A 27,369-nucleotide genomic window follows, 5' to 3' on the forward strand; every position below is an offset into this window, starting at 1 on the left:
CATTTTTTATGTCGCATCTTAGGAATATCTAAAGCATTTTTATGAGACTGTGCTAACTTACCTTTCAATGTAGCTAGTAGGTTTTTTTTTTTTTTTCGAAGTACAACCCTCACTGACATACGCTGTTTTTGTCAGAAAATGAAGACGGGAGAATGAAGGAATGACTCGACGGCTGCACCTATTGTACTTTATAAACCTCATTATGTGCTATTTTTTTACAGAACAAAAGATGATTGATCACATAAACTTTCGCTGGCCTTTTCCACTACTGTCGTCAGATTCAATCATATCCACGTTCAGGCGATCTTCTTCCTCTCCACAGTATTGTATTGAAAAAATTTTGGCTGTCACTCGGTAACAAAACGGAAAAAGTCCCTTGAAGTCTCAAACTTTCGAGGCCTTAAACTTGAGTACACTACTGAAATCTGACGGACAGATATCTCAAGTGGAATCTGCATGTTGTTTCGTAGTGCAACCGTACGCCAAGGTCCTGTATAACTGACCCACACAAAAATGTAGATCGTGGATGGCTCAAATCTATGTATCCTTAGACCTTTCGAATTAACTGTTTTGTTTTCGCAGATGGTTTGAAGTAGTGGTCAATAGCTTCTTTCATGTTCAATATTACTGCCTGGTCTACTTTGCAGCTGCGGTAAAGTGTTGGATATTTTCAGAAGAGATGATGACTGCCCCAATCATCAGGTACTTCGATGACCTGATTCTGTTTCTTACGTAAAATTAACGAAAGATATTAATCGTTGGGCAGCATTGAATGACCGTTCATTCTGTTGAGCATTTTCAGGGAGTCGCTACCCCATCAGAAAATACATCATGACAAAATTTTTATTCTCACCAGTACTGCTATCTGAAATCATAACTATGTCTCTCTCCGAATGTTGTCCAATTTTCAAGTAATGAAACAATAAAGATGTCACTTCGTTCTGCTCATTCTTGACAATTCCTTCATGATGAGTGACCACAACGGTTTCATCACTGGCAGGGTCGTGTACGCCCAAAACATAATACCATAGCTATCTCGCATAAAATACTGCGTTAGTTGTTAGCTGAGGTACATGAAGTTTTTGCATGTAATCGAAGGGTACAACTGTCATTAGACCCTCTCGAGCATTCTGTTTGTAGCATCTTTCTATAAAAAGCTTCCACTTTCATTCAGTTCACTATGAGCGATCGATCCGGATTTGTCATTGACGCTAGCAACATAGCTTCTCTAGAGCGTCACGGTTAGAACACGTGAGAGAGGATATCCAGATGATTTATTGACGGTACTGAGCACTTTCTGGTAGAGTTTCTAGGGCACATTAATTTGATTTTCCTCCAAAAAAACTTCGTGCATTTCACAGTTATAATTTCAGGCAGACACCTTTTGGACAAATTCTTACGGAATGAATAATGAGAAACCTTTTGTTTATTTGAAGATACGTGATGTTCAGCGAGGTCTCTGAATGGCCTGGGATCTGCACGAGGCTTGTTATTGTGCTAGTCTCTCATATAGTTTGCAGAACTGTTGTCTGAAATCAGATGCTGTGTCACTGTGTGTAGTCGACCTCGAGAGATTTGCGTGGAAAACCACGAATCCCTCTCCACAAACAGACACCTCTATTTAAGTAGCATCAGCAGCCACTCGGATTTTATAATAAAAAGAAAATACGTTGTGTACAAATGGGGTACTGGACAGTGAACCGCTGCCATCGCCATCATTTGCTCCCACATCAGGCATTACTTCGCGCTACCGTGTTTGTTACACATTATCAACGGTGATAAGCCCAGACAAATAGAAGTCTTGTTCATTTTTTGACTTCATTCTATATGAACTCGGAGAAAAGGTGATGCCTTTGTTTAGCTGTTGTCGTTAGGAAGTACCGTGATCTTTTGCATCTGCAGGTCACCTACTTACCTACCCATTAAGAAGCGCAGATGGAAAAATTTATTGCCGGAAATACAGAATGTAAACAGTGCTTACCTGCAGTCACCTCCAACAAATTTGGCAGAAACATTTTTGCCGATGTAATTCACGTGTTCCTCACCTATTAGCTTCTTCTTATTAGTTACATTTCCCTTTCTTTCTTGACTTGCTTTTTAGGCCACTGAACACTGCTTTCGCAATTCGTTACTGATCCGCAGACACTGAACCCGTCACTCGCCAAATGGTAGACTGAAGTAATTCAAGTACTACGAAGGCGACAATGGACATTGAGGTTGCATTGTCGCCTGCTTTCACACAAAAATAGTCGTTGTCAAATGATAAAGGCTGTTTTTGCCAGAAATTATTTTCACAAGGCAGTTCTGTAGAACCTTCACATCTTTGAGCTGTGATAAATCAGGACAGGGGACGTTTCTGCCATATCTGATTAGAACAAGTCGTCAGTCTCAGGGACGGCTACTAGAAAGTAGAGATGGGCAAAACTGTTCTTTTCAGAGATTGGATCAGAACTGTTCACTCCTTGAAATGAATTAGCTCTTTTTCATGACTCACCACTCAGTCACAATAGAAAATAAATGGAAGGCACATTGCCCTTTAAACTTGGTTTATTCCAGTACTATACCTGTATTTTGATCTTATTTGATCCTATTTTGAAGTAACACAAATAATGAGTAAGAAATTTGTATTGTTCATTGAAATTTCCACGATATGACAAAGTTTTTGATTATTGATTTATTTTGCACTATCGTGGTTTTTTGGGTGATCGGAAAATGTTGTAACTTGAGATTTACATTAACAATATATTTGGCTATAAACTATTAAAATTTCATTAACCTCATACAAATACATCGCAAGCCATATATTTTTAAAGTGAACGTTTCCTTCCGAAGACGCCTAAAATCGCAAAATCCGTACCAGAATAAGAAAAAAATATATAAATTTGACTGTAAAACTAAAGTGCTGCATATAGCCTTACGCAGAATAAAACAAGGAAAATATTGGTGTATCACATTTTGCGATACATTTATCGGTTCGCTCGTAATTAAAGCGTAAATTCGAGTGTCCATAATAAAAATCCTATAGTAAGAGGAGTCATCAGGAACCTAATCTAATCAGTTTAAACAAATAAAAATAAAATAAAAACAATTGATGTATACATAACATAATAATGTAATATACATAGCGGTATTACTACGAAGAACAATATCCAGTAGGGACGAACTCCGATGCAGAGGCGCTGAGTCGAGCAGGTTGAGCTGCGAGCTGTATTACTGCGTGAGCTGAGACCAGAGTGACACCTGAGTCGCTTTGCTCAACGCTCTGGCTAGAGTCGAGACGGTGGGGTGAGCGTTGAGCGGGCGAGTTCCGAGGGTGGGGGGAGCGGTGAACTCACCCGCTCCGAGACAAATCGTCCATTCCCTTGCGAGCAGGTTGTTGCAAGTAGTTCCTATGTTATCCGCTAGGTGGCTCTCTGTCCTGTTGCTCGTATCAACTGCCCAGAGGGCAGGACGTGCGACTGAAACGATCGCCGACAGAGTTCGATACGAAGTTAAGCTGCGCCAAGGCCCTGAACGCGGCAGACGACGCACAGAGACGGCACGGCATATGTGAAACACAAAATCCAATGGGGCACTGCACAATGCAGGCAGCCAAGGTAGAAGCAGGGCAGAGGCCGGCGCTGGCTGTGTTGTGTGGTGTGTACTGTGCTCTGACCAGCAGAGGCGCTGCTGATATGCTCCGTCTCTCCCTCTCTCTCTCTCTCTCTCTCTCTCTCTCTGCCGTGGGAAACGTTTGGAGCTACCGTTCTTTTTTTCTGAATCACTGATTGTTCACTCCTTTGAAAGATTCAACTCTATGAATTAGTTCAAGAGCGGATCCCCCATCTCTACTAGAAAGCGCAGAAACCGCAAAATGAAAAACATTGACAAGGGCTGTTTTTCTTATGAAGTTCTCAATCATAATTTACTACCAGTCAAAACAAAATAAAACTCATTCATGCATTTTTTGTAGCCAGCTGCCCGCTGTTTATGAAAACATGGAGACAATCGTCGAAACCTTGCCGTTTTTCCAAATTTGGTTCTGAGAGATACGTTCATTCCGGGCTTCCAAAGCCATTAGAAGGCACATCAACTGTGACCGCTTTTACGTTGCGGTCTCCTGAAGAAAGGCTCGTTACTTGGCACTCAAGCGGAACGATAAATGAAGCGTGGTGGATACCGCGTTTTTCGTCTTTTTTTACTGAACTGAGAAGTGTGTTTCTGGAGACGTTGCCTCCTTAGAGTTTTCGTGGGAGACAGTAGATGTCAGATGATGCTGACCGATTTCATTAGTATTTCGTTTGATCGATTTTATCAGTATTTCATTTCTTTGTAGAGGCTTGTATTTCTGATGCAACAGAGAGATTTTTTCTGAATATTGTACGCTTTCGCTGTTGTCCTTCCCATACAAACACATTTTGTAAGGTAACCGTTATTCACCATGCTGGACTTGATCGAATCGTACCATTAGACTCCTTTGGTTTGCTAGAGGATTCCGCATAACGCCGGCATTACGCAAGAGCTTTCGAGTTTGGCTGTACTGTCGTGATGCTGACAACAATGCAGTGTCGTAGCAGCTATTGTAGCCCGCATAGTAATGTGTGTTGACAGTCGGTTCACAGGCTGATTTGATTTCATTTGATGTGTCTTCAAGTACCATTAAACACTGTGGAAGTTGGGTTTATAAAGCTGAATTCTACAGAAATCCGCTTACGTGCATAAGGCAAATACTAAGTCAAAATAGGGGAAGTGTAACGCTTGATTTAAACAGAAAGCATGTTATTCCGAATTTTCATTGCCAGTTCGCCATTGTGAAGGCACGTAAAGAGCATTGGTATCAACTAATGGCGACCGCGGATCTGTAGAACCCTTGCAATAAATAGGAGTCTTGAAAGTAATGCACAAGGGAAAAATCCGAAGTAAGCAAGTATTTATTTGTCGCATGAGTTTAAAACAGGAATTCATTGTGTTGAATGTGGAATAAACGGTTCAGATGAAATTTCTCTAAACTAGTCTTACTTATTTATCTTTCCTGATCATTGAAAGACTAATGACCTTACTTAAACATTTTATCTAGACATACTACGTATGGTGACACTGTTTGAAACAATTACTAAACAATGTGTACTCGCTGTAAACAGTCCACCTCGAACGTCCAGTTGTCGAAGCTGGGATATAGTTAACAGGCGGAGGGAAGTGTTCCTCTCATGTGGCAAAGAACAATGAAAGAGTAGACACTGTGGGCAACATTAAACGTTTTCATTGATAGGTTATGTAAGGCTTAAGGTTTATAGATCTCTTCTTTGTCTTCTCCAAATTGACAAGAGATTTAGCACTAGAAGCTAAATCTTGAGTATTTTTGTTCATGTAGTTTCCATTCGCAACGTTTTCGTTTACATCACAGGCACATTTTGTAGCAGTTCTATTCTCTTAACAGGTCATAATTTTGTGTAATATTTCCCTGATGCTGTTAACAAGTTTGGTTTTCCTTCTACTATCTGTTCCGTTTGGCATATGAATTCCATAAGCTGTCATTGCTCAAGATGTCCCTAATTGATTTGACTTTATCAAAGATACACCAAAATGAAGCAGGCACAAGGAATTTACTCTCATCGGAGGTTTGTAACGTTCGATATGACAGTAGAAAAACTCAAGATCACAGCGATCATGTATGTTATTAGTGCTCAGCCATGGGCTCAGCACAATTCCAGAGGTATAAGTGTACGGATGGAAGACACCACAACAACAAAGAAAAATTAGAAAAAAAAACTCCAGCAATGAGCTGTTTCTGCTAGTGTGTTCGTATGGTTTGGTCCCATTATTATATTCTACAGTAAAATGAAATATTTTCAATAGACGGTGCTCCAAAGCAGCAAAGTATTTTATAAAAACAATGTTGGGAAACACACCTTTAGCAGATAAGTGAATCTCTTCGATGTGCTACCAGTTTGGATATACCACGACACATCACCTTAGCATATACTGTATATGTAACATAAAAAATGATTTCAAAAATGAACATTCTGCTCTAAGTTTAAAACAGGTGAGAGCAAATCTACTTCTAAATTTTTGTTTTCGATGTGTCAAATATGAAACAGATTAATTGTTTAACGAATGTGATGAATATCATTGCACAGATAAATTTAAAGAGACAACAATATTTCATGTAGTTCTTAAGTACCAAAAACTGTCGAAGAGCGAAATATACACATCACATGCCTCGTTGTTTGGAATGTCTTACATTTAATCAAATTTTCAGCGTCACAATGATAACATTACATGTTATCGCATCAACTAAGAGCGTAAGCAGTGCCGTGCACATATAACTCAGATTGTGACATTTGGATTTAATAAACAATGGCAAAACTATGGAACGTTATGATCAGTGACACGTATGTTTCTGTGGTTGCACAGAATAATGAAGAAAGATTGCGAGGAATACGTTTATGGCTAGCTATAAAGTCAACCTGTAGAACATCCCTGAGGTAACAATCGGTATTCACATGACCCTACATTTTCACATCTGGTTGCTGTTGTTGTGGTCTTCAGTCCTGAGACTGGTTTGATGCAGCTATCCATACTACTCTATCCTGTGCAAGCTTCTTCATCTCCCAGTACCTACTGCATCCTACATCCTTCTGAATCTGCTTAGTGTATTCATCTCTTGGTCTCCCTCTACGATTTTTACCCTCCACGCTGCCCTCCAGTACTAAATTGGTGATCCCTTGATACCTCAGAACATGTCCTACCAACCGATCCCTTCTTCTAGTCGAGTTGAGCCACAAACTCCTCTTCTCCCCAATTCTATTCAATACCTCATCATTAGTTATGTGATCTACCCATCTAATCTTCAGCATTCTTCTGTAGCACCACATTTCGAAAGCTTCTATTCTCTTCTTGTCTAAAGTATTTATCGTCCATGTTTCACTTCCATAGATGGCTACACTCCATACAAATACTTTCAGAAACGACTTCCTGACACTTAAATCAATACTCGATGTTAACAAATTTCTCTTCTTCAGAAACGCTTTCCTTGCCATTGCCAGTCTACATTTTATATCCTCTCTACTTCGACCATCATCAGTTATTTTGCTCCCCAAATAGCAAAATTCCTTTACTACTTTAAATGTCTCATTTCCTAATCTAATACCCTCAGCATCACCCGACTTAATTCGACTACATTTCATGATCCTCGTTTTGCTTTTGTTGATGTTCATCTTATATTCTCCTTTCAAGACACTGTCCATTCCGTTCAACTGCTCTTCCAAGTCCTTTGCCGTCTCTGACAGAATTACAATGTCATCGGCGAACCTCAAAGTTTTTATTTCTTCTCCATGGATTTTAATATCTACTCCGAACTTTTCTTTTGTTTCCTTTACTGCTTGCTCAATATACAGATTGAATAGCATCGGGGAGAGGCTACAACCCTGTCTCACTCCCTTCCAAACCACTGCTTCCCTCTCATGTCCCTCGACTCTTGTAACTGTCATCTAATTTCTGCACAAATTGTAAATAGCCTTTCGCTCCCTGTATTTTACTCCTGCCACCTTCAGAATTTGAAAGAGAGTATTCCAGTCAACATTGTCAAAAGCTTTCTCTAAGTCTACAAATACTAGAAACGTAGGTTTGCGTTTCCTTAATCTTTCTTCTAAGATAAATCGTAAAGTCAGTATTGCCTCACGTGTTCCAACATTTCTACGGAATCCAAACTGATCTTCCCCGAGGTCGGCCTCTACAAGTTTTTCCATTCGTCTGTAAAGAATTCGCGTTAGTATTTTGCAGCTGTGACTTATTAAACTGATAGTTCGGTAATTTGCACATTTGTCAACACCTGCTTTCTTTGGGATTGGAATTATTATATTCTTCTTGAAGTCTGAGGGAATTAATAATGAATAAAAAAAATAGGAGTGCGGGTATGCTACTACAAACAGCATAGTGAACGCATTATTGTGGCCAAGATAGACACGAAGCCCAAACCTACTACAGTAGTACAAGTTTATATGCCAACTAGCTCTCAGATGATGAAGAAATTGATGAAATGTATGATGAGATAAAAGAAATTATTCAGGTAGTGAAGGCAGACGAACATTTAATAGTCATGGGTGACTGGAATTCGAGAGCAGGAAAAGGGAGAGAAGGGAACATAGCAGGTGAATATGGATTGCGGGTAAGAAATGAAAGAGGAAGCTGTCTGGTAGAATTTTGCACAGAGCATAACTTAGCCATAGCTAACACTTGGTTCAAGAATCATGAAAGAAGGCTGTATACATGGAAGAACCCTGGAGATACTAAAAGGTTTCAGATAGATTATATAATGGTAAGACAGAAATTTAGGAACCAGATTTTAAATTGTAAGACATTTCCAGGGGCAGATGTGGACTCTGACCACAATCTATTGGTTATGAACTGTAGATTAAAACTGAAGAAACTGCAAAAAGGTAGGAATTTAAGGAGATAAACTGACTCAAAAATGGCTCTGAGCACTATGGGACTCAACTGCTGAGGTCATTAGTCCTCTATAACTTAGAACTAATTAAACCTAACTAACCTAAGGACATCACACACATCCATGCCCGAGGCAGGATTCGAACCTGCGACCGTAGCGGTCTCGCGGTTCCAGACTGCAGCGCCAGAACCGCGCGGCCAATTTTTTTTTAATCCTATTTTGTTCGTTATAGTTCGTTGCAATTGTTCGTGGCGGACGTCCTCTGACGCCCGTTGAATTTCGTTATTGATCCATTCACTCAGTTTTTTTTATTGCAGAGGGCAGCTATCCCTCTGACCGAACACGCGGAGCTACCGTGCCGGCCTTCGGCCGGCTGATAAACTGACTAAACCAGAGGTTGTACAGAGTTTCAGGGAGAGCATAAGGGAACAATTGACAAGAATGGGGGAAAGAAATACAGTAGAAGAAGAATGGGTAGCTTTGAGGGATGAAGCACTGAAGGCAGCAGCGGATAAAGTAGGTAAATAGACGAGGGATAGTAGAAACCCTTGTGTAACAGAAGAAATACTGAATTTAATTGATGAAAGGAGAAAGAACAAAAATGCAGTACGTGAAAGCAGGCAAAAAGGAATACAAACGTCTCGAAAATGAGATCGACAGGAAGTGTAAAATGGCTAAACAGGGATGGCTAGAGGACAAATGTAAGGATGTAGAGGCGTATCTCACTAGGGGTAATATTGATACTGCCTACAGGAAAATTAAAGAGACCTTTGGAGAAAAGAGAACCACTTGCATGAATATCAAGAGCTCAGATGGATACCCAGTTCTAAGCAAAGAAGGGAAAGTAGAAAGGTGGAAGGAGTATGTAGAGGGTCTACACAGGGGCGATGTTCTTGAGGGCAATATTATGGAAAGAGAAGAGGATGTAGATGAAGATGAAATGGGAGATATGATACTGCGTGAAGAGTTTGACAGAGCACTGAAAGACCTAAGTCGAAACAAGGCCCCAGGAGTAAAGAACATTCCATTAGAACTACTGACAGCCTCGGGAGAGCCAGTCCTGACAAAACTCTACCATCTGGTGAGCAAGATGTATGAGACAGGCGAAATACCCGTCTGGTATAATGTTTGAATTTCATTTAATGTTACACACAAAATTTAATATTAGAACATAGTTTTCACCATTAGTACCACAGCATGTCTTTTGCCACAGTGCTGTTTAATACGTGTAAAATCACTTGACGTCCAAATAAACAGCTCCATACCATGAGATATGGGAATACTGACAGAGATAACACTCAACTGCTTTGGCGCTCCTGCCACTTGCTCAAAGCCTCTGTAATGCAGGAGGTCTGACACTACCCCCACACCTTTCTATAGGTGCAGAGCATACAGTTTGTATTCTGGCAGTTCTACCTTTGGTTGGCACCTTTGGACTTGCTGGGTGAACAGCTGGGGGAGGGACGATCGCTATCTCACTTCTTAGCCTAAAGACATTCCAAGAGCTGAGCTTTCCTGCTCAGCCCAAAACAGTTTAAGCTCCTGGAAATCTCCGACGTCATTCTCGGTCAGGTAGGTTAGACGGGGGTCCTATGCTAGACACTGGATAGGTCTGACCAACTGTGGTCTGTGGCCACTCAGGAAATGCGTAGCGCAGGCAGAGGGCCGAACTCCCTGTTGAGATGCTGTGGCTGTCTCTTTTTCAGTAAGGGACGGCCATAGCACTCCCACCTCCGTATGAGTCCCATAGGCAAGGGCTGGTGAACTGTACAAACAGCTGAGCTGTGGCTGAAGATGCTCCTCCTCACATGATTCTGCCTCTTTTAAAACAGCAATTTTCCTGTCAGGTACTGGTGTGGTGTGTGTGAGTGTGGGTCGCGGTTTGACTAATGGAAAATGCTTGATTGCCTTTGCATGCAAGCATGAACTTTCCATAGCAAGTGGTCACAAGAATATTAAAATTAGCTACTGATCCAGGACACAGACGCTGATCTTTATTTCTCATGGAAAAGTATGCATCGGAGGCATGAATTCACCCTTCAGGAGCCGACTCAGTGCTCCAGTCTGAGTATATGTCAACCGTTTTTCCAAATTCACAAAGACTTTTCTGTATAAAATTCAGGTTTGGCATCCCTGAGAGCTTAATTCTGGAATGAATTATTAGGCAGTGACTAATCTTCGCTCTATTACATGCCCACTTCTAAGTATTCTTAATTCGTCAGCGTCTGCCAAATGTGGAACGACAGGATAAATATTGATAGAATGAAATCACGAATTGGGTTGCAAAGTTTATACTTCATATGGTATGTGGATATAATAGCAGAGTAAAGATCCGTATTGCTGTCACTGTTAGACAGATATTATGGATCTGTCAAGAAAATTCACTGCTACGGTATATGAAGAATCGGTGCAGCAGAAATTAGTACGAAGCTCGTCTAAAACGACGAAAAGCTAGAATGTGTCTCATTTGATTCTACTTTTCTGTGTAGTCCGTCGTGTCCACAGTTGAATGGGAACATCCCAGGGTTCAAATGGCAACGCGGTACTGAAAGACCAGCAGACGTAATGGTGCGAAACCCGAATGTATATCTTAAATGGTGCCAGTTTTAGTGAACTACAAGTATTCTATCGCTAACTGCTGCTTCACTAGAGCTACAGAGTACGCTGCCATATTACTTCCTTCCAAAATATGACCATATATTCCAAAAATCAGCGAATGTCAACTTTCTGCCTGAAATATCGAAGCATTTCTCGCAAGACTGAGAATAATAACTAGGCTTATTCACTCTCTAGAAGTTCGACTGAACGCATACACTATTACATACACTAATGATCAGTTGAGTCAGATACTTTCCTGGTAGCGTGCAGAAGTCGTCCTCGCCCTGGCAATAACAACCTCCTCTAGAGGTCGGCAGTCTAGGCAACCTTTTTTCCATAGCTCTAGAGAAGAATGGTTGTGGTACGCTGTCCACGGTATCTTTTGTGCCGTACCACATGCAGGTAGTTGGATTAGTAATATGTGGGAGTCATGCCTCATAGTAAGCAAATGCTCTTGATTGAATGCCTACCCATATGATGACTTTCTGCACTGAAATGCCGAAAGATGTGTTGTACTGTGAGCCTCTTGTCCATTTCTACGATCTGAAATAAGTAATAGCGATCCCTGCTGTCTATACATTACCGGTCATGATTCACCACTTTTACACGAATCAGTTAACATAGAGATAGATGTCATAGAGGAAGATATCATAGAGGAAGATATCAGTGATCATAAGGCTGTGACAGCATCTTTGACGACTGGTCCTACAAGGAACGTTAAGAAAGGTAGGAAGCTATATATGCGACAAATTTCAGAACACCTCAGCACCATCAAATATTCGGTGATGAGGACGAAGATGTGGAGAACAAACGGTAAAAAATTCAAAGACATCATTCAATATGCCCTAGACAAGCATGTTCCGAGTAAGGTTTTAAAGGATGGGAAAGATCCACCATGGTTTAATAGCCGTGTTAGAAAAGCGCTACGTAAAGAAAGAGCATTTCATCGCAGATTAAGAGAAGTAAAAACCTAGCTGACAAAAAAAGCTGAACAAAGCGAAAATGAGCGTAAGGAGAGCAAGGAGAGAAGCGTTCAATGATTTTGAAAGTAAGACGTTGTCAACCGAGCTGAGTAAAAACCCTAAGAGAGTTTGATCGCATGTAAAATCAGTAAGTGGGTCAAAATGATCTATTCATTCTCTCAGCGGCCACACCGATGCCGAAACGGAAGATAACAGAGTGTAGGCCGAAATACTGAATTCGGTCTTCCGAAGACCGCGGAAGATCGTAACACTGTGCCTCCTTTCAATCGTCGTACGAACATCGAAATGGCAGATGTTGAGATAATCGATCGCGGAATTGAAAAGCAACTACAATCGCTTAGAAGTGGAAAGGCTTCAGGACCACATGATATACCTATAAGATTCTATAAAGATTATGTGAAAGAACTTGCTCTCCTTCTAAGAGCAATTTATCGTAGATCGCTCGAGCACGAAAGGTACCTAACGACTGGAAAAAAGTGCAGGTCATTCCCGTTTTTAAGAAAGGTCGTAAGACAGATCCACACAATTATAGACCTATATCGTTGACGTCGAGCTGTTGCAGGATTATGGAACATGTTTTATGCTAAAAAATTATGACGTTTTTGGAAAATGAACATCTCCTGCATAAAAATCAACATGGATTCCGCAAACAGAGATCCTGCGAAACACAGCTCGCTCTGTTCCTCCGTGAGATCCACAGCGCAGTGGACAACGGCACTTAGGTTGATGCCGAGTTCCTTGATTTCAGTAAGGCATTTAACATCGTCCCGCATTGCCGTTTAATGAAAAAGTACGTTCTTACGGAGTATGGGAGAAAACCTGCGACTGGATCCAAGACTTTCTTGCAGATAGAACTCAAGACGTCGCTCTTAACGGAACTAAATCGACAGATGTGAAGGTAATATCCAGAGTACCATAGGGAAGTGCGATAGAACCGTTGCTGTTTACAATATATATAAATGATCTAGTAGAAACCGTCGGATGCTCTTTAAGGCTATTCGCAGATGATGCAGTTGTCTCTACCAAAGTAGCAACGCCAGAAGATAGTAAGTATTTGCAGAACGGTCTGCAGAGAATTGATGAATGGTGCAGATTCTGGCAGTTGACGCTGAATGCAAATAAATGTAACATATTGCGCATAAATAGGAAAAGAAATCCGTTACTGTACAGCTACACTATTGATGACAAACAGCTGGAGACAGCGTCTGGCGTAAAATATCTAGGCGTAACAATCCAGAGCGACCTGAAGTGGAATGACCATATAAAACAGATAGTGGGAAAAGCAGACACCAGAATCAGATTCATCGGAAGCATCTTAAGGAAGTGTAACTCCATTCATGAACGAAGTGGCGTATAAGCCGCTTGTTTGCCCAATTCTTGAATATTGTTCATCTAACTCCATCGATGAAAGAAGTGGCACATAAGCCGCTTGTTCGCCCAATTCTTGAGTATTGTTCACCTATCTGGAATCCCTATCAGGTAGGACTGATAGAGGAGATAGAGAAGACCCAACGAAGAGCGGCCCGCTTCCTCACGGGGTCGTTTAGCTGGCGAGAGAGCGTTACGGAGCTGCTAAACAAATTCCACTGGCAGACGTTACAAGAGAGGCGTTGTGCATCACGGAGAGATTTACTATTGAAATTTCGGGATAGCGCTTTCCAGGAGGACTCGGACAACATATTACATCCCTCCACATACATCTCACGTACTGACCACGAGAAGAAAATTCGAGAAATTAGATCCAGTACAGAGGCTTACCGACAATCATTCTTCCCACGCACTATTCGCGAGTGGAACAGGGTTGGAGGGATCAGATAGTGGTACCAAAAGTACCCATCGCAACACACCATTAGGTGGCTTGCGGAGTATGATGTAGATGCAGATTATCGTCAGTAATTGATGTGCTAGGGTGTCCAGGGCGGTCCTCAACTTCAGCGTCTTCACGACCCTCTTTGAAACCTTTACACTATCCGAAAACTCTTGTCTTACTTATAGTAGATTCGCGAAAAGCTACAGTCAACATTTCGAATGCGGTGCTGTTCTTCATTCCATTGTTTAAGCGTAATGTAACACAAATTATTTGATCCATCTTTTTCGATAGCAAAAATTCGCCGAGCCTTCGAAAACCCTATAACCTTTTCGACTGTCAAGGATGAAGTAAATATTCGAAACAGCTGAAAATGCAAACATACATCAGGAACATGTGTAACAACAAAATGAAAAAGGTGAAAATCGCGATGTATAAAGCCCTCAAAATTAAAAAATTCCCGATACTTTTTGATCGCACCTCAAATGTAACAATATATACACATTCAGTCGAACTTCTGGAGAGTGAATAAGCCTAATAATTTATTTTCATTGTTGCCAGAAAGACTTCGATATTACAGCCAGAAAGCTGATATGTATCGATTTGTTGGAACACAGCACCAGATTTGGGAAGAAGAAAGAGTATGGCGACGTGCTCTACACTGTTAAGCCAATACATTATGAACACTGCCCAGAGCGAGACTGAATGCCGCCTGTTGGTGTTGGCGCTAACGTGACGCGGTAAGAAAAGCACATAAGCGGAGCAGAGACGAGTGGGGAATCATCCTAGCCATACGAGGTGCATTCAAGTTCTAAGGCCTCCGATTTTTTTTTCTAAGTAACTTCTCACCAGAAATCGATGAAACTGGCGTTACTTCTCGACGTAATCGCCCTGCAGACGTACACATTTTTCACAACGCTGACGCCATGATTCCATGGCAGCGACGAAGGCTTCTTTAGGAGTCTGTTTTGACCACTGGAAAATCGCTGAGCCAATAGCAGCACGGCTGGTGAATGTGCGGCCACGGAGAGTGTCTTTCATTGTTGGAAAAAGCCAAAAGTCACTAGGAGCCAGGTCAGGTGAGTAGGGAGCATGAGGAATCACTTCAAAGTTGTTATCACGAAGAAACTGTAGCGTAACGTTAGCTCGATGTGCGGGTGCGTTGTCTTGCTGAAACAGCACACGCGAAGCCCTTCCCGGACGTTTTTGTTGTAGTGCAGGAAGGAATTTGTTCTTCAAAACATTTTCGTAGGATGCACCTGTTACCATAGTGTCCTTTGGAAAGCAATGGGTAAGGATTACGCCCTCGCTGTCCCAGAACATTGACACCATCATTTTTTCAGCACTGGCGGTTACCCGAAATTTTTTTGGTGGCGGTGAATCTGTGTGCTTCCATTGAGCTGACTGGCGCTTTGTTTCTGGATTGAAAAATGGCATTCACATTTCATCCATTGTCACAACCGACGAAAAGAAAGTCCCATTCATGCTGTCGTTGCGCGTCAACATTGCTTGGCAACATGCCACACGGGCAGCCGTGTGGTCGTCCGTCAGCATTCGTGGCACCCACCTGGATGACACTTTTCGCATTTTCAGGTCGTCATGCAGGATTGTGTGCACAGAACCCACAGAAATGCCAACTCTGGAGGCAATCTGTTCAAGTCATTCGGCGATCCCCCAAAACAATTCTGTCCACTTTCTCGATCATGTCGTCAGACCGGCTTGTGCGAGCCCGAAGGTTGTTTCGGTTTGTTGTCACACGATGTCCTGCCTTCATTAAACTGTCGCACCCACGAACGCACTTTCGACACATCCATAACTCCATCACCACATGTCTCCTTCAACTGTCGATGACTTTCAATTGGTTTCACACCACGCAAATTCAGAAAACGAATGATTGCATGCTGTTCAAGTAAGGAAAACGTCGCCATTTTAAGTATTTAAAACAGTTCTCATTCTCGCCGCTGGCGGTAAAATTCCATCTGCCGTACGGTGCTGCCATCTCTGGGACGTATTGACAATGAACGCGGCCTCATTTTAAAACAATGCGCATGTTTCTATCTCTTTCCAGTCCGGAGAAAAAAAATCGGAGGCCTTAGAACTTGAATGCACCTCATAGTATGCGCCGAAGATGGGGAAATCAACTCATATAAACGACTTTGAAAAAGTTCAGATTGTTCTGACCCGGTGCTTGGGGAACTGTGAAGCTGGCCCTTGTTCGCTGAGCATCTATGAAAAGTATCTGAAGGGCGGTGAAATGTCGAGGAGACGACAAGGTGTTCGACGTCCCTGCACAGAACGTAGAGCTCGGAGGCTTGCCAGCTCTGTAAAGTAGAATAGGTGGCTATGGGAGTTCTGATGGCATCTTACAATTCCTGTGCAGGCATAAGTGTTCTCGAGCACACCGTTCAAGGATTATTGAACTGGGGGCTATGCAGCAGATGAATTGTAGGTTTTGCCAGTTACGATTGCAATAGACATGGGATAATCGAGGCTGGACCGTAAATCAGTGAAAAGTGCCGCTTGGTTAGAAAAATCACGTGTCTTGTTATCAGCAGGTCGATGGTCGTGTCAAGATACGTCGTCACCCAGGCGAAAAGGCTGTTCGTTACATGTTCTGCGCCAGGGTTGCAGGCCATCGGGAGCAGAGTAACGCTAGGAAGAAAACTTAGTGGGCTTCCATGAGACATGTGGTAGTGATTGAAGGCATCGTGACAGCTGTGGACTACACGAACATAGTTGCAGCTACCTGCATCCTTAAAGGGTGATGTCTTCCTTGATGGCGATGGCATCTTCCAGCAGGACAACTATCCATGTCACAGGGCCAGAATCGTGCTACTGTGATTTGAGAAGAATGACAGTGAACTCAAGCTGATGTCTTGGCCATCAAAGTCCCCTGATATGAGCCCAAAAGAAGAAGTTTGGGGTGCTATCGGGCGTCAGCTCTGCACCGACAAAATATCAGGCCGTATTTTACAGGAACTGCATGTTCTGTGCATCGACAGATGTTACCACACACCTCCGGAAACCTTCTAAGGAATCCATGTCACGCAGTATCGCTGCTGTACTGCGTTTCAAAGGTGGACCAACATGCTATGAAATAGTTGGTCATAATTGTTTGGCTCGCCAGTGTACAGTGACAGTGGAGCTTCTTGTCTGGAGGGGAAACACTGACAGGCAGTACATTCCCCAGCTTTTATCTACTGTCGCCACAGATGTGATGACAGAAAAGGTACAATATCTGCATCTCTCACTCTCAAATATATATATCCCACAGTGGCTAAAAATACATTGACAAATACGAGTGTAATCCCAAAACTAAGGTCTCCTATTTTTTTTAGAAGTACAGAACTCTGTTTGTGTGGCAGTTGGTCACACTTATATGAAGAGTGCTTCACGCGCTGTGTGTAAACATGCGCACGCCGCGCTGAGGCTTGGCTTGGCAGCCGTTGAGAGTGGAGCTCCAGTTGAATGTTACCGCCAAGTGCGAATTGCGCGCGCCTTGCAGCCGAACAGGACAACTTTCTGGACTCAGTTGTCACGGGGACGAAACTTGGACATACCACTTTACACCTGAGACCAAGCAACAATCATGCCAATCAAACATACACAGCCTGCCGGTAAAGTCATGACAACCGTTATTTGGGATCGGAAAGGGGTATTGTTGGTCGACTTTATGCCCACTGGGACCACAATTAACGCTGACAGGTCCTGTGAAACTCTGAAAAAAACTCAAAAGGGCAATTCAGAACCGGAGAAGAGGAATGTTGAGCAAGGGCGTACACATTCTCCACGACAACTCTCGCCCACACATCGCTCGGCAAACCGTTGCTCTCCTGCAACAGTTTCAGTGGAACATAATCACCCACCCATCCTATAGTTCTGACTTGGCGCCCAATGACGATCACCTGTTCCCTAGGTTAAAAGAACATTTGGCCGGAAAGCGATTCAGCTCCGACGACGAGGTGAAAGAAGAGGTTCATAACTTTCTGAACAACATGGCGGCGAGCTGGTATGACATGGGCATACAAAAACTGCCATAGCATCTACAAAAATGCATTGACAGAAATGGTGATTATGTCGAAAAATAGCTAAATGTTCAAGCTGTAAACAGATGTAAACCATTGTAGAAACAAACAAGTCTATGTACTTATAAAAAAATTGGAGACCTTACTTTTGAAATTACCCTCGTAATTGTGTATGTTGGGTGTCAGTGTAAAATAAATAAATAAAGCATAGTTCACTGGCAAATGTAACAAGACTTAACATGGTTCTAGATAATGAAGATAATAATACACTATTGGCCATTAAAATTGCTACGACAAGAAGAAATGCAGATGATAAATGGGGATTCATTGGACAAATATATTATATTAGAACTGACATGCGATTACATTTTCACGCAATTTGGGTGCATAGATCCTGAGAAATCAGTACCCACAACAACCACCTCTGGCCGTAATAACGACCTTGATACGCCTGGGCATTGAGTCAAACAGAGCTTGGATGGCGTGCAGCTTCAACACGATACCACAGTTCATCAAGAGTAGTGACTGGCGTATTGTGAGGAGCCAGTTGCTCGGCCACCATTGACCAGATGTTTTCAATTGGTGAGAGATCTGGAGAATGTGCTGGCCAGGGCAGCAGTCGAACATTTTCTGTACCCAGAAAGGCCCGTACAGGACCTGCAACATGCGGTCGAGCATTATCCTGCTGAAATGTAGGGTTTCTCAGGAATCGAATGAAGAGTAGAGCCACGGGTCGTAACATATCTGAAATGTAACGTCCACTGTTCAAAGTGCCATCAATGCGAACAAGAGGTGACCAAGACGTGTAACCAATGGCACCCCATACCATCACGCCAGGTGATACGCCAGTATGGCGATGACGAATACACGCTTCCAATGTACGCTCACCGCGATGTCGCCAAACACGGATGCGACCATCATGATACTGTAAACAGAACCTGGATCCATCCGAAAAAATGACGTTTTGCCATTGGTGCACCCAGGTTCGTCGTTGAGTACACCATCGCAGGCGCTCCTGTCTGTGATGCAGCGTCAAGGGTAACCGCAGCCATGGTCTCCGAGCTGATAGTCCACGCTCCCGCAAACGTCGTCGAACTGTTCATGCAGATGGTTGTTATCTTGCAAACGTCCCCCATCTGTTGACTCAGGGATCGAGACGTGGCTGCACGATCCGTTACAACCATGCGGATAAGATGCCTGTCATCTCGACTGCTAGTGATACGAGGCCGTTGGGATCCAACACGGCGTTCCGTATTACCCTCCTGAACCCACCGATTCCATATTCTGCTAACAGTCATTGGATCTCAACCAACGCGTGCAGCAATGTCGCGATACGATAAATCGCAATCGCGATAGGCTACAATCCGACCTTTATCAAAGTCGGAAACGTGATGGTACGCATTTCTCCTCCTTACACGAGGCATCACAACAACGTTTCACCAGGCAACGCCGGTCAACTGCTGTTTGTGTATGAGAAATCGGTTGGGAACTTTCCTCATGTCAGCACGTTGTAGGTGTCGCCACCGGCGCCAACCTTGTGTGAATGCTCTGAAAAGCTAATCATTTGCATATCACAGCACCTTCTTCCTGTCGGTTAAATTTCGCTTTTGTAGCACGTCATCTTCACGGTGTAGCAATTTTAATGGCTAGTAGTGTAGTAATGATATTGATTACATAATAATAATAAGTAACGACAGTGGTACTCTGAGACGAAGAGATTCGCGCAGGAGAGGAAATCGCACCAGGTTGCATAAAACCATTAAGAAGACTGGTGAACGAAAAGAAAAAAATTCGGTAGGATACAGGAGAAAACTGTTACAGTCTGTAAAAACTGTTATGTAAGAACTGTAGTGCTCTGAGGCGATTACTGGAAGGCAGTTTCAAAAAATGGCTCTGAGCACTATGGGACTTAACTTCTAAGGTCATCAGTCCCCTAGAACTAACTTAAGGACATCACACACATCCATGCCCGGTCGCGCGGTTCCAGACTGTAGCGCGTAGAACCGCTCGGCCACCCCAGCCGGCAAGGCAATTTCCCGACCTTGTGGAATCTTCACTAGCGTATCGTCTGCTACAGGCCAAAAGAAATGAAAATGTAGCGTAATTTTCAACGCTCGAGGAGACTTGCGCGCAGCTAAGTAGTGAGGCGCCGCGGTAGAAAATGACCCGCTGTCGGCGCCCACGCATCGAACCGGACCAGGCGGACGCAGGTAGCACTTGGGCGTTCTAGTAACCCACATCCTCCTCGCACTAGCGGGCGCGTGATCTCCGAGGTAGTTAGGGACACGCGAAGCAGGCGGCGCCAGTTTTTTTAGTGCTCTTTTGATACAGGTCAGTGTCTGTGAAGCGGAACTCTGCTCTACTGGAAATTGGTGTCTTCGACCGGAATCGATGCGTTCTCAAGCGCCGTTAGACCCATTTCGACCCAAAAGGAAGACTAATGGACCTGTCTCTGTTTACTTATATCGCGATAGGCAGAGCTGTAAAACTACCGTAGACTATCACAAGTAAGCGTAGACTACATTAGTTTTATTAGTAGCTTTGGTCAGTTAAGATCGTAACTGCGTTTCCTGTACGTTGAGTGTGTATCATACCTGTCGGGCGTTGCCTCATTTTCGTTGCTCTGTCCGCATTTGCGATCAGTGTCGTACTAGATTCTTCTAGAAACCGGAATCCGTGAGCTGTCTAGGAGCTGAGTGAAGATATATCGGGTGGCCGAGTGGTTCTAGGCGCTACAGACTGGCACCGCGCGACCGCTACGGTCGCAAGTTCGAATCCTGCCTCGGGCATGGATGTGTGTTAGGTTTAAGTAGTTCTAAGTTCTAGGGGACTGATGACCTCAGAAGTTAAGTCCCATAGCGCTCAGAGCCATATAAACCATTTTTGAAGATATATCAAGTGTCGTGTAAGCTATGGAACATTTTTGTTATACTTATTCTCCTGGCTGTTAGTTAAAAATAAACTGTTTTTATATCAAAATTGAAGCTGTCAGTATTTCAGGTCAGGTCAGGTTTTATCCGAAAATTGTTGATCTGTAACTCGAAACAGAGGTGCGATGAAGTACAAATTAAAAAAAAAATGATACAGATTGATCAAATAGTCCTAGAAAACTGAGTTTCCTCAAAGAAAAGGTAAAATTAAAGAAAACTACAAAAAAAAAAATCAAACATCTCTCCCAATCTCGTCGAGCTTATATAAAAGATATTTCTATTATTCATAAACAACTTTCGTACTTACCAATAATAACGGTATATCTTGCCTTTGACATTGATACAGAACTTCCTGTTGAGTACAAAAAACGATAATCTGCTTTTATGTATATCTTTTTATGTAATCCGCACTTGCATCCAAAGTAACTGCTTTGGTTACAAAAAAGCGCAGAAGTTACGCCGTCTACTAAATTTTATTACTTATAAAATGCAATGTATATTTTTAGAGATATTGAATGCACAATGAACTAACACTGAACAATGTGATTTTCTAATTATGTACAAAACAAACAAACTAACAAAAAACAAAGAGGGCCTGTCGGTCCTCATTTTTTCTTCAGAAACATTCGTTTATGTTTCTTTCCCTACCAATGCTATCAAAACTATCGGTGATGCTACCATGTACTACATCGTTTATGTATCGTACCAAAATGACCGAACTGTAGTTTTGGCAGACCGCAACTCTGGTCAAAGGTGTCGCGTCAAGTACTGACTCACTGGGAATGCTTTAACACTAATGACGCATTTCTTCAAAGGAAAGGAAGGGTGAGTCGTTGCTGTAACTATAAAACACCGTAGCCGCTCCGTCCCCCCACCCTCCATCGAATGCCCTGATGAGAAACTACCGAAAGAGATGACCTACCATGCCTTTCACAGGTTCTACATTTACATCTATGTGAATCACTGTGAAGTGCGTTACAGACGGTGCTATTTCAGTTTCATCACGTATTCAAGTTTCTTCCCTTTCCCTTCTAGGACTGAGCGTGGGAAGCATGATTACTTCTACTCCTTTGTATTAGTTGTAAACTCCCCTGTTTTATCTGCATGATCAGTTCCGTATATAATATCTGATCAAGAGTATCCGGACACACCTATCTAATACGGAATTGACTCTTCGATATAACGAGAAGCTGATGCGCCGCATAAAAGGACGCAGGGATTATTGTGTTTTCAGTAGACAAGCATTAACTGCAGAACTGACCTTCGAACATTGACTATTCATTCGATGTCGCCTGAGTAACAAATCAGTCAGGGACGTGCTGAACGACACTTGAAGTGGTGTAAACAGCGACGCCACTGGACGGTCGATGACCGGGAAAGAGTTATTTGGAGAGATGACTCAAGCTATACCCTTTGTCAGCTCGATGGAAGGGTTTGGATTTGGCGATTGCCAGGAGAACGTTACCTGTCATCACGTGTAGTGCCAACAATGGAGTACTGAGGAGGCGGTGTTACGTTAGGGTGTGTTTTCCGTTGTTAGGCTGTGGTCCGCGCATTGCGCTCAAGAAAACGCTAAATGCGGAAGGATACGAACACACTTTACAGCATTGTACACTGCGTACAGTAGAACAGTATTTCGGAGATAATGATTGCTTGTATCAGCATGCTAATGAAGTAGTATCTGTCACGCAATTGCAATTGGACAATGACATTCCTGAAATAGACTGGCCTGCCCAGGGTCCCGACCTGAACCAAATGTAACACCTTTGGTATGAGTTAAACCGTCGACTACGCTCTAGACCCCAGCGTACAGAGTGTCCTCAATACTCAGATTCCTCACTGAAAGAGTCCCCAGCAGAGATCAAGCCGTCCTAAATGCAAAGCATGAACAAACTCCATATTTATATCCTCTAATAGCTGCACGGATACTTTTGATCAGATAGTGTGGATACATAGTAGTCTGAAGAATATCCATAACTTCTGCCCTGTAAGACGATAATTGAAGTTTTTTAAGCGTGCTCTCGTGAGATGTACGCTATATTTCTTCGACTGGCTGCCAGTTAAGGTTTTTCAACATTTCAGTTTCAATCTCACGTTAGTCAAACGAGCTTATGACCATTCGCACCACCCTCATTTATATACACACGTTGTCCCCTTTTAGTTCGACCTGATATATATCTCGTTCACTAGAGCAGTATTCAGTGTGAGGTCTACGAGTGTTTCGCATGTATTCTATTCACTGCGTCTGTACTCCGAATGCCACTTATTGGTTTGTGGCAGCTTTTTGCAGACAAACTGCGTTTTGCCGGTATCCTACCAATAAACACTCGCCTGGAGTCTGCCTTAAGGTTCACCTGCAATTAATTCTACAGTGGGTGGACACTATTCTTCCTGAAGAATAGTGTCAGGTTCAGATAACGATGACGCAGTTGGATAGCGATTGCGCACCATTCTCTCGGAGGTAGACTAAAAAGACTCAATAATATTGAGATCAGGTGGCTGTGGTGGCGATGGGAGATGCGATGATTCATCCTCGTCTTCTCAAAACCAGTCCTTGACGATGCGAGCTACGTGAACGGGGACCTAGCCTTCTCGGAACACAGCGTCACCATTGGAGAACGAACATTATATCGTGGGATGGGCATGAACAACCAAACTGCTCACCTAATCCTTGGTAGTAACGCGACCATGAGGCCTATGGAATATCACTGTATGGCTGTCTAAATCATCACCAAATTCGCACTATATTTCACTCTCGGGACGCAAACTCGGCCAGTTGGAAACAGTGTGAAACAAGACTTACCCGACCAAATGACATTCTTCCATTGTTCAGGTTTTATAACTTCAGCACCATGCGTTCCAGCTTCAGGTATTTGCATGATTGATGAGTGGCTCTGCAGTTCCAGCTCGCCTTGCTATTCCCTCCTTTGGAGCTTGCTTTGTGTTGTTTTGGTGCTGACAGGTTTTGCGAGTGTGACATTCAATTCTGCACTTACTTTTGCAGCTATCGTCCTCTTATTTTTCGTCACAATCCTCTTCAATGATCGACCGTCACGATCACTCAACAAACACTTTCATCCGCCTTGTAAATTAACGGATGATGTTTTTCCACTTTCCCTGTGTGCGGTATAAATCCTCGATACGGTGCCTCTTAAAACACCAAACACTTCGGCTTCCTGCGTTACGGAAGCACCTTCCATAGGGGCACCAACAATTTGTCCACGTTCGAATTCACTTATATCCGACATAACGCAGTGACAACTACACATAACACTGTTTTGACCACAATTGACATTTGCAACGTTTTGAGGACATTTCGGAGGTGCTGTTCATGACCAAATACAGCAGTTCAAACTGCAGGTTTGGCTAGCATCTGCATTTATAACACACAAGAATTACAAACAATGGCTCCAAGCGGGCTGACCAAGGTGTCTGGATGGCGCAGTGGTCAGCAAGCCTGCCCAATAAGCAGGAGACCTGGGTTCGAATCCTGGCCTGGCACATATTTTCAACTTTCCCCAGTGATTTAAATCAATGCCCTCTCGCAGCCAATGTCTGTAATTCCTTTGTGTCTAAATTCACAGTGCCTGCTGGAAGAAAATGATGTCTGTTTTTTTCGGGCACGTCCAAAGAAAAGACACCACACATATGCATATATGTCCAAGCATGCTTTTCTCGCGCTGATTCCGTATTTTCATTCAACCTCTATACGTGATCCTTCCACTCCATAGTGTTATCCCACACAATGATACTCCTAAATATTTGACATTACTGACTGTAGTCGTGACTCATTAACAGGTAGTTTCGTAAAGAACACAGCTTTGCACACACCCACATTATGAGCTTGCTCACAGTCTTTGCACCAGGCTCATATTTTCTCAAATCTACCTGGATAGAATTTTTTCATAGACAACTTGATCATCGTAAGTCAAACATCTTGAGATTGCCAGTAATTCTGTCGGGTAAGTAATTGACATATATCATGACCAGCGACGGCCCTACCACACTCTGCTGGGACACAGCTGACATTACTTCCGTGAAAGCAGATGAATCCCCATGTCCCGTCTATCAGTAAATCTTATTTCCAGTTGTAAACCTGGCGGCATATTCCATAGACTCCTATTTTCTTTGGGAAGTAAAGGCGTAGTGAATCGAAAGCGTCTTGGGAGTCTTGGAAACAGTGATCAACTTGAAGTTCTATATCAAGGATGCTGAGTATATGTAAATTCCTTGTGATATATGTAAGCGTATAGCGTTAATGTCTGTACCAAGTAGCTATGAGTTTTATCTACACAGATTTCCAGGTACAAGAAATAGTCTCAAAATTTTAGAGCTGAAAAACGAGTTACTGTTGTAATTTTATACGATATTCCGGCACCTTTCCTATCTTCTTCAGGTGTACCGGTCTCAGATCTGGAACTGCCGCGTTCTGCTTTTATAACGGCGATTACTGTTTCCCTGTACACCGACGTGGGTGGTCCGTTGCTAGCCCGAAGAAGCCTGGTGAGTGAAAGGGGGAGGGAGGGCGTGGTGAGTGGAAGTGGAAGCGCGCTAGCACCGCGGCGCCATAATTGAAGCTGGGTTCAAAATGGCTCTGAGCACTATGGGACTTAACATCTATGGTCACCAGTCCCCTATAACTTAGAACTACTTAAGCCTAACTAACCTAAGGACACCACACAACACCCGGTCATCAAGAGGCAGAGAAAATCCCTGACCCCCCCGGGATTGAACCCGGGATTGGAGCTGGGGACAAACGTCTTTATAAAGGGTGAAATTCCGATTATTCAGATGAAAGTTGCTATGTAACGAATGTTTTCTTTTATTTTTTCAACATTTTTTACGACGCATGAGAATTTCACAATGCCGCAGCCAGCCACCGTTCATCTTCAGACAAAAAGCACATACTGAAAGAGGATTCTGTTGCGTTATCAACAGTCTAAAGGAAATACAAAAAAATAAAAGAACACATTCAACCAATCGCTTCATCTCCACGATCAGTACGCCATTTTTTTCCACAATGAATTCGTACCATAACCAAGAGCTTCTGAGGGCTCTATCATACTGTCCCTGCTTTAAAGCCCGTAAGCTGTCGTCTTGCTCGTAACCCAACAAGTAGAATGGAGGCCTACCAGTGTGAACAATAAGAGCCAAGAAACAGCGATTGATTACTCTATGAAACATTAGGTCAAATTTTCCTCATTTGCCAACTAGAAGTTTTCAACCATTACAGGCACAGGAAGGCGTACAAGTAAACTTTTGGGGACAAATTCTAACAACTGACACCAGTGTAAACTTTCTAGAAGTTACGTTGGAAGCCACTATATAATGAGCACAACAGAGACGATGTAATTACCAAAGCTAGAAACTGACTCGGATTAATACAGCTAATCAAAAGCAGAATAAACTGGACCCAAGGGAAACATTAGTCCATACATTAAAAAAATGTCAATAAGAACACTGTGCTTGAATGCGTAGCGCCAGTAAGGATGAAGTCTATTACACATCTGTTACAATAGTAAGAACAGAGGCGGATACTGTGTATCGCAATGAACTGCCACTACTCAACAAGTGTAAGAACACAATATGGAAGTGCCAACGTAAAACCACTAAGCACATGACTCGCATTACTAACAGCGAAAACAGGACGCAATACACTAGAGAGTAACACTTTAACTAGTGAGCTACTAAAAGAAACAATTAGTATTTAACTATCCACGCTACCAATACCATTATGTGCTGAAAGCAACCATCTCATGCGGCAATTTAATGCATGGCATGGACAGCATAATAGACACCAGTCTATTAGGATCTAAAACTGTTATCTGGCATGTAGAGGAAGAAAAAAAATACGCAATAGAGTAAGAGTTAACAGATTACATCATCTTATAGTAACGATGGCAAGAAAAACTATCCAGCCCATGTGAAATTTCGGAGGGATTTCCCTTAACTGCAAAGCGAATTCCAAAATTGTAAAATATCACCCTATAAAACCAAATAGTACAACTGAAAAATTGCAACAAGCAGAAGTATCCCCATGAAATCAAATAAGAGTGTCCCGCCGGAACAAAACATGGAGGTTAAAAAGAGTTTTACTCAATGAGGGATCCCTACTCCCGTAAGACGAAAGAATGAAAAATATACAGGGTTAATATCAGGGATATGACAGGAACGATCATTCGAACCAAAAAAGTCTAGTATCCGTGGGCTCTAAAATGCTTACATTAAGAGCTATGAGCACTTCTTTATCTTCGACAGTGCTAAACAAATCTCTTCTACTGCCAGCTGTTTGCTTTCCACATTCTGAGATTTGTTAGCATGGACCAAAACAGGAAAAAAAAGGTCCAGTAAACAAAGCCTCTAAAGTGCATACCTGAAGAGCTACGACCACATGTTCATCTTCGGCTACTTTAAAACACATCTCTTCTACTGAACAAGTGCTCATAACTAGTTTACTACACTTCGAATGAACGTTTCTGTCATATTCCTGTACGTTGACCATTCCTCCCGGGACAACCTGCATATATTTAGGCAGCGAGCAACCGACTCCTATCCCTAACAAATATGAAGGAAACAACTAGGAACACTATTGAAATATTAT

At 42.6% G+C, this 27,369-nt stretch overlaps 1 protein-coding gene across 1 annotated transcript in view; it reads right to left on the reverse strand.

The window, feature by feature from the left end:
* Nucleotides 1–27,369, reverse strand: part of LOC126088384 (metabotropic glutamate receptor 7-like) — a 106,399-nt gene that overhangs the window by 71,799 nt on the left and 7,231 nt on the right. The gene's annotated exons all lie outside the window — the stretch shown is intronic.

This window comes from Schistocerca cancellata, chromosome 6 (assembly GCF_023864275.1).
Source record: "Schistocerca cancellata isolate TAMUIC-IGC-003103 chromosome 6, iqSchCanc2.1, whole genome shotgun sequence".
In the NCBI taxonomy this organism is placed as follows: domain Eukaryota; kingdom Metazoa; phylum Arthropoda; class Insecta; order Orthoptera; family Acrididae; genus Schistocerca; species Schistocerca cancellata.